General features: G+C 49.1%; 1 pseudogene; it reads left to right on the top strand.

Annotated features, from left to right (window-relative positions):
• The first annotated feature begins 762 nt into the window (after positions 1 to 762).
• Positions 763 to 1,376, top strand: LOC126913629 (olfactory receptor 14J1-like; annotated as a pseudogene).
• The last annotated feature ends 7,273 nt before the right edge of the window (positions 1,377 to 8,649 follow it).

Here is an 8,649-nt window from a genome sequence, read left to right as displayed (position 1 = left end):
GGAACACTGGGGCATTTCTCTGTGTTTCTCCTCCCAGCCATCCTGCCCTTAGTATTCCCCTCAGACTCTCTGGGTAGTGGGATTAAAGCCAGATCTCAAACAACAGAATAGTGAGTCGTGCTCTGGAGGTGCATCCCTGGGAGGAAAGTGCCCAAGCTGTTCTAGCCAATATGGCTCTGGGCACTGCAGTGCGTAGGGCTGGGAAATGAGCTGGCTCTGTTCAGGTCACTCTGATTAAAGGACATCCAGCATTGTCCCTGGGGTTATTCTGCTGGAAGATTATAAACAGCCCCTCTGTATTACAGGTGCACTGCATGTGAACTAAACTATGGGTTTCAGAACATGTCACCGCCTTTCATAGGTACCTAGTGCATGTCCCTTTTTCTTTGGATAGGCCCTGAGTCCAAAAGGCATCAGATGACCAAGAGCAGCTCCATCACTGAGTTCCTCCTGCTGGCATTCGCAGACACGCGGGAGCTGCAGCTCCTGCACTTCGCGCTCTTCCTGGGCATCTACCTGGCTGCCCTCCTGGGCAACGGCCTCATCCTCACCGCCATAGCCTGCGACCACCACCTCCACACCCCCATGTTCTTCTTCCTCTTCAACCTCGCCCTCCTCGACCTGGGCTGCATCTCCACCACTCTCCCCAAAGCCATGGCCAATTCCCTCTGGGACACCAGGGCCATCTCCTATCAAGGGTGTGCTGCACAGGTCTTTATTTTTCTCTTCCTGATGTCAGCAGAGTGTTTTATTCTCACTGTCATGTCCTACAACCGCTACCTTGCCTTCTGCAAGCCCCTGCACTATAGGACCCTCCTGGGCAGCAGAGCTTGTGGCCAGATGGCAGCAGCTGCCTGGGGCAGTGGGGTTCTCTATGCTCTGCTGCACACTGCCAATACGTTTTCCCTGCCCCTCTACCAAGGCAATGCTCTGGACCAGTTCTTCTGTGAAATCCCCCAAATCCTGAAGATATCCTGTGCACACTCCTATCTGTAGAGGTTTTGGGTAGTTGTGATTAGTGTCTGTTTAGCATCTGGCTGTTTTGTTATCATTGTTTTTTCCTATGTGCAGATCTTCAGGGCTGTGCCGAGGATGTCCTCTGAACAGGGGCGGCACAAAGCCTTTTCCATGTGCCTCCCTCACCTGTTTGTGGTCTCCCTGTTTATCAGCATATGCTTTTTTCTTACCTGAAGTCCCCTTCCATCTCCTCCCCATCCCTGAACCTGGTGGTGGCAGTTATGTACTCAGTGATACCTCCAACATTGAACCCCCTCATCTATAGCATGAGAAACAGAGAGCTCAAGTGGGCTGTAAGCAAAGTGATTTCATGGGTGTTTCTGAATAGTGAGAAATTTCCCCTCTTTTTCCAGAAATGACTTAGCTTGGTACTTCCTCTCAGGCCCGGTCCTTCTTTCATTTTCATTACTGTTATTCTTATCTTTGATATAATTTGCATTTATTATGCTCTTAGAGTAATATCTCGTTTTCATCCTACTTCTGCTGAGGAGCGACATTGCTCTGTTTGCTCTTGAGACTCTGTAAATATGTGTCTAACAGAAGGTCAGAGCTGACTCTTCCATAGCATCTACAAAATAAAACGGGATCTCCACAGTGCACTGTCTGAAGCCTTGGCTCTTTTTTCAAGGTTGTTGCCAAGCTTTCCAGAAGCTTGTGCCGCTTTCTATCACCTATCAGACGCTTTCCATCATCTGTCAGTGGTCATGATCATCCAGAGAGGTCCCAGATGACTGGAGACTTGCTAATGTGAAGCCCATCTACAAGAAGGTTTGTAAGAAGGACCAAGGGAACTACAGGCCTGTCAGCCTCACCTTGGCACCAGGAAAGGTGATGGAACAGATCATCGTGAATGTAATCACGCAACGTATGTGGGACAACCTGGGGATGAGGCCCAGTCAGCATGGGTTCATGAAAGGCAAGTCCTGCCTTACCAACCTCATCTTCTTCTATGTCTGGGTGACCTGCATGGTGGATGAGGGAAATCATGTTGATGCAGTCTACCTAGACTTCAGCAAGGCCTTTGACACGGTCTCTCATAGTATTCTTCTGGAGAAGTTGGCAGCCCATGGCTTGAACATGTACACTCTTTGCTGGGTTAAAATCTGGTTGGATGGCTGGGCCCAGAGAGTAGTAGTGAACAGAGTGAAATCCAGCTGGTGACCAGTCACCAGTGGTGTTCCACAGGGCTTGGTGTTGGGGCCCATCCTCTTTGACATCTTTATTGATGATTTGGGTGAGGGAATTGAGTGCACCCTCAGTAAGTCTGCAGATGACAACAAGTTGGGGGGAAGTGTCAATTTGCTGGAGGATAGGAAGGCCCTGTAGAGGGACCTGGACATGTTGGATCAATGGGCAGAGGCCAATGGGATGAGGTTCACAATGGCTAAGTGCCGAGTCCTGCACGTTGGTCACAACAACCCCATGCAGTGCTACAGGCTTGGGACAGACTGGCTGGAAAGCTGTGCAGAGAAAAAGTTCGGATGTAGTACTTAGGGACCTGGTTTAGTGGGTGATATTGGTGGTAGGGGGGTGGTTGGACCAGATGATCTTGGAGGTCTTTTCCAACCGTAATAATTCTATGATTCTATGCTTCTTACGATACAGAGCCACAAGTCCATGATTTCCTGGTGCTTCACTAAGCCTAGGAAGTGGCTGGGGAAGAACTGGTGCCCTATATTCTCCAGCCCTTAATGCAACCGTCTTTCTTGTTGGGTGGCATTGAAAGCAATGCCTGTGCCCTGTGTCAGGGCTTTGACTGATGGAAACAGGGCCCAGCAGCCATAGCAGTTTGCTGCTGTTCCTCTGGCTGTGTCCAGCACATGTCCGTGAGACAGTCTCCCCCAGTCTGTGTGCTGAACCTGAGCCCAAAAGTCCTCAGCAAGTCCTCAGCTTGGGTCCTTCCCAAGGACTGGAGTGCAGTTGTGACCACAGGAAGGATGATCCCTCTCCTTGGGCCTGTCCATAGCTGGATGCTTTTGCATGCTCCACAGGAAAAGGGAGCATATTGTTAACATGCTAACACTCCTTTCATCATCTCTGTGTCTGTGGGAGCGTCAGAAAATGTCCCTCAGTCCTAAGATCCAGCAAAGCCCAGCTTCTTCTTTCATCAGGAACCTGGAGAAATTCTCTCAGAATTTCCAACACTCTCGTGCACACAGGCAAATACACACAGGGCATGGACACAGCCGACCACACACAGAGCAACTCCAACAGGGAACAGCACCTTCACAGCCACCACACCACCAGCAGCACACACAGAGCAATGAGCAACACACCTGGCCCCATCCCATTCCCCACCTCAGCCTGATCTGCTCTGAAGGTCACCAGTGCTCCACGCATCCCCAGCAGCAATTACCCATGGGTGCAGACACACACATGGCTATGTGGTTCCATGATTGTATGATTCACCCCCAACACACCCAGGAGTGGGCACACTCACACAGCAAATAGCCAGCAACAGAATTGAATAAGAAGGCAGGACAGTGATCAGGAACAGGGCCTGACCAGACCAGCCCTGACCAGCCCCATATCCACATGCAGCTGGCCCCTTGCATCCCTCTCCCCTCCTCTTCCACAGGATTCTTCCTCCTCAAGACACTTTAATCCCTTCCTTTCTTACATGCAGTGCCCTGCTCAATTACCAGTTCTCACCAATCACATTTTCCCCCATTGATCCCCAGTTTGCTTAATCTGTACCCACATTTGGTAATTCGGATACCATTGCCTACGTCATCTGGGCCTCTAACAGGCAGGAGAGGTCAACATGTCACAGATTTGCTCTGCGGCAGGAGTGAGGGGGTGGCATGAACAGTCCTGAGCAGGGAGTGTTTTATGGTAACTGGTGCTCCATGCAGGACTGAAAATCGTCATTTTATGGCTGTAGGCCCAAGTATTGCCTCCAATTTTTTTAACCATTTCAAACATTTCACTTCAATCAGCACACTTCTATCAGCTGAAATGATTGAACACTTCTAATACAATGTTTGAATTGCCCCATGACATTTTTTTTTTTCTTGAATGTTTATTACAGCAAAAGAAAAAATGCAAATCTTCCCCTGTACTTGCATTGCCAGAACTCTGTCTCTTATGCACTGCACTTCATCTCCCTAGTCTTTCTGGTATTTCCACCTGGCTTTATGAAACAGACCATGTTGGAAGTCACTTTTCCAGTAGACTCTCTGGACATGTGCAGTTTCCATTCTTCTCCAGATTCCCCTCCCCTCACTCTTTGATCATTCAGATACCCCTCACCTACACAGTTGGTTCTCAGAACTTGAGGGATCTCAAACTTGCCCATATTTCAGTTTTCTATCTCATCATCCATATAGACAACTCTGTAATTGCATTTCTATTCATCATTTCCTACCTATGTCAAACATTTCTTGTATAGTCATCCCTTGTGGAAGTTGCACCTCACTGGAGGCAACTTGGATTTGGCTCACAGTTGGGGACTGTGGGGTTTGCTTCTTTGTTGTAAAATGTTAATAACGATGACATCAAAAACTGTGCCTGTGTGCAGCCAGTTGTCTGAGGAAAAGAGGTGGAACTTGGTGCAAAGAAGCTATAACAGCTGTGGACTTAACAGCTATAACAGCTGTGGACTATAACTATAACAGCTACAACAGCTGTGAACTTAAGTGGAGAAGTTTGGTGTAAGGAAATGTGATGCAAGTCCCAGGTGGCTGATGAGAGAAGTGGTGGGGATGGAGAGGTGAGCAGCAAGGTTGTCCATAGGTTGTCCATACAGTCTAAGACTTCAAGGGACTGCTTTTCCACCTATACAGACCTCCTTAGGAGGCACATTGGATCTGTGACAACTAGAGAATGATGCTATCACTTCTTCAGAAAACTAAACTAATGGAAACTAATCTTAAATAAGGAAAATGCTCTTAGTAATCTGGTCATTGAAAACTTCCTCTTTAAACTGCATTCTTGAAACCTCACTAATTAATTGTACAAGTCTGCAAGACTAGATGAAAATGACTGAATTGTAATGAGCCCCATGGTGCATTAGGTGCTGAGACCATAAACTTCAGGTAGTGATAAGAGAATGATGTAACTGCAGGAGAAGTTAAAGTCAGAAGGAAACCTTGAAGTGTCTAGGAGAATTAATGGGCCCCAATGAGGGTCATTACTGACAAAGCCTCCCCATGGACTTGTTAGAGCAGACAATGGGAGGCCATGATTGCAGGCAGGCAAAGGCACTGTGCAGGAGACTCTGATGCTGAGTAAAGGCCTTGGTTTGTTTGGTGAAGCACAAAGGCCAAGCCCGGGCCCCCAGCCCCTGGGAAGGGAGGTTCTGTCGCTCACCCATGGCTCAGGGCCCTTCCTGGGGCAGTGGGATGTGGGGTGTGTGATGCTGTGTGAAGGACAATGCTATGACACCTCCTGGCCTCCCCACTGGGTTGCAAGGAGGCAACAAGGCCCCAGTGTCACAGAGCACAGCATGTCTCCTCATGAGCCTCAGTAGCAGAGACAACTGCCATAGCCAGGGGGACAAAGCCCTTGGATCTGCTGGGGTCTTCCAGCCTTGCCAGTGCTCTCGGTCTTCTCCACCACAGGCTGTCCTGCGCTGTCCTATCCCTTCCCACTTTTCCCTGCAAGCTGTAGGCACCCACCTTGCTTCTCCACCTTGCTCTCATCCAGGCGTTTCCTTACTTTCACTGATGTCTCCCCACCCTCCATGGCAGTTGCTTGAAACACAATAGCATGGGCTGACCACAGACTCCTTCTGGGTGACCTCTGGCCCCACTGCATTACCCTTTCAGTGACATTTCCTCCTCCTCATGCCCAGTCTTAAACTTCCAAGCAACACACTGTAGCAGTTTTGACACTCGCCTGCTGTTTCCCACCACCAGAGAAAGCTCCATCATCCACAAACCACTTTTTTAAAAGATGTCCCAAGCCATCAGCCTTATGGAGCCCTATGGCCTGACCAGACAGGAGAAACCTCACCATGATCTTCCAAGCCATATACCTGCTGCTGGCCTTCCAGCTTCTCAGGTAGACGTGACCAAGTTGAGTGCCTGTTGCTGGCCCACCATGTTCTCAGGCAGAAGGGACTTGAAAACCCACACCCAAGGCCTCTTCCTGCATGGGGCCTATCAGGCTCTCAGACAGAGGGCATCTCACAATCAATGTGCCAAGCAGGTGCCTTCTGCTGCCTTATCAGGGATGCTGGCAGGTGTAAACTGAAAAGCACAGATGTCAGCCAGGAGGCAAGGGCTGACACATCAGCTGCTTCAGGAAGCAGTCACCTCATAGGCCCTGTCCCCAGCCATGTTACTGCTGCTGGCCTGTCAGCTCCAGAGACTGAGGTGACCAGAGGCTTCCTACTGGACTTTAAGTTTCTGAGGCACAACAGACCACATAAGAACACATTCAGCCAGCACTCGCCTTGTGGGCTAGGACCTGAGGACACAAAAAGTAAGCTTTTTAAATGAAATTTATCAATCAATTTTTCTAACACTTCTTTAAATATGGAAACATTCTTCACAGGATCTACTGTGTTCACAGTAACACATGATGTATCTCTACTTCTGCCTCTCTCTCTTTTGTTCATCCTCTCCCTATTATGTCTTCAGAGAGCTCTCCAATGGAAAGAGTCATTGAATCACAAAATAACTCATGTTGGAAGAGACCCCTGAATGGCATCCGCTTCAGCTGTCCTGCTCAAGGCAGACTAAACTAGATGTGGTTGGTCAAGGGCTCCTCTGTGCTTGGCACCATCCAGAAAGGATTTGAAAGTGTGCTCCATCCTGTAATTCAGAGAGTTAATAATGAGATTCAACAGTGTTGGCTCAAGTGCTCATCACTGAGGGATGGTGCTAGGAACTGCCTGACAAGAGAACAACCATGGATGACAACTGGGCCTGATTGTCCAGCACACTTCCCACCCACAGCCTCATCCATTTGTTAAGTCCACATAGCACCAATCGGGCCAGGAGAAGTCTTCGGGAGACAACATCAAAGGCCAAGGTGCAGGTAGACAGTGTCCCTTTCTTTCTCCTCCCCTAGGGTTTCAGGAATCCCGTTTTTGTCCTTCAAATGCCCGGAGGTGGCTGTGGAAAAACTTGCCCCATCACCTTCACAGGGTTGGAGGTGAGTCTGACCGGCCTTAATTTTTCCTACCCTCTTTTTCGTCTTCTGGAAGACAGGTTTGATGTCATTCCAAATCTCCAGAAAGCTCTCTGGTCCCCCTGGCACATTTGCTGACACAGTCCAGGAAGGCAGGGGAGGGTGGTGCAGGAGACAGGCAAGAACACACAAGTCCTACCCTTGTACACCCAAAGGCAGGGCATTGCAGTGCTTGTGGTGTCCCTCTGGCTCCTGCTGCCTCTCCCAGATTCTGGGAGGCACCTGAGCCCTGCAGTGCATCACTCTGCTCTGCGCTTCTCTGAGATACCCCATGGCATGAGGAATGGACACAGGGAGGGAGCATTTGTGGTCACTCAGGTTCGCCTCACATGCACATGCACACAATGTGCACACTGAAGCCTCATCTGTACAGGGCACACATATGGACTTCTGACTTAGCCATTAAGTGTCCCTCTGTGGGGAAGCAAACCACCTCTCTGAGCTGCGTTGAGAGCCAAAAAAAGTCACCCAAGAAGTAACCAGGATAATACTCACCCCTTACTCTGTACCGTTTATACCATGACAGGTTCCAGACTTTCCAATATGTCTTCATTAATCAGCCCCCTGCAATTAGAACATGGATATCATTCCCTTAGTCTATAGGCCACCTCCCAGAAATGTCCATATTAATCAAATGTTCAGTGAATCCATTTAGTTCATGAATTGGTTTCTATCTGTTGTTGTGGCCTCACAGGACAGGAGAAGGCAATTTGGCCCACGCTGGCCAAAGGGATATCCCATACCACATGATGTGATGCCAAGCAAGAATACTGGGGGAATTGGCCAGGGGTGTCTGGGCATTGGTCAGCAGGAGATCAGCAATAGCATTCTGCATCACTTTTTTTTTTTTTTCCCTTTGTTACAAAACACTTGTTTGTTACACTAACAAGTACCTGCACTTTTACCATTTTCAGTCCTCTGCCCTATTGCGCTGGGGCAGGGGATTTGAGCCAATGGCTGTGGGGTGCTTATCTGCCTGCTGGGTTAAACCACAGCACAGACCAGGCCGCAGAATCTGACCCTGCAATGAACTCCTCCCCTCACCCCTGCTCCAGCCTGGGCTCGTCCACTGGCCACAGTCCCTTAGATGTGTACCTGTTCCAACACATCCTTATCCATGAGCCACAGTCCCTTCAAAGCTCTACCTCCTGTGTCGTGGACTTACTGACAGCCATAGATGGTTGCAGGTGTGCCTTCAGAGGTTTGGACTTATCCATGTGCCACACTCTCTTCAGAGGTGTACCTGCTCTAGTGTGGCCTTTTCCATTCCAGAAGGATGATATGGAGTTCAGGGCTGCAATTTAGAGATTCAGTGCAGAGACAATTCAAGCAAATGTGGGGCTGGCACATACTGGCTGATAGAGTTCCAATAGGGTGAGGCTTTGGAAGAAGCCCGATGTGTTGTGGGGAAACCACAGGTATTGGTAAATCCTCAGGAAAACACAGGGTTGTGCTTGAAGCCAAAGCCAGTAAGGATGGAGAGAAGTTAGGAGA

The sequence above is a fragment of the Cygnus atratus genome, chromosome 34 (genome assembly GCF_013377495.2).
Source record: "Cygnus atratus isolate AKBS03 ecotype Queensland, Australia chromosome 34, CAtr_DNAZoo_HiC_assembly, whole genome shotgun sequence".
Classification (NCBI taxonomy): domain Eukaryota; kingdom Metazoa; phylum Chordata; class Aves; order Anseriformes; family Anatidae; genus Cygnus; species Cygnus atratus.
Note: the sequence above shows the minus strand (reverse complement) of the source record. Positions and strands in the feature narration are given on the sequence as shown.